The following is a 259-nucleotide window of genomic DNA, read 5'->3' on the forward strand; positions in this document are numbered from 1 at the left end:
CCGCGACCAAGCGAGTTGGGGACTGTCCCTGCATCTGGTAACAGACGTGATCCCTCCTGGAGGCTTGGCTTTAGCCAAACCCCTAGCAGCCCCTCGGTAGTGTGGGGGGGGCACAGAGATGCTCCGCGGGGGAGCTTGTGCTGTGACGTGCTGGCCTCAGGCTGGGGTGACACGGGACGGAGGTGGACCCTGTGCCCACGGGGAGCAAGGTGAGGTTTCCACCCTCCCTGCAGCAAGAAGAGATGCACAAAGGAAAGGT

This window comes from Fulmarus glacialis, unplaced genomic scaffold, assembly GCF_000690835.1.
Source record: "Fulmarus glacialis isolate BGI_N327 unplaced genomic scaffold, ASM69083v1 scaffold27399, whole genome shotgun sequence".
NCBI lineage: Eukaryota > Metazoa > Chordata > Aves > Procellariiformes > Procellariidae > Fulmarus > Fulmarus glacialis.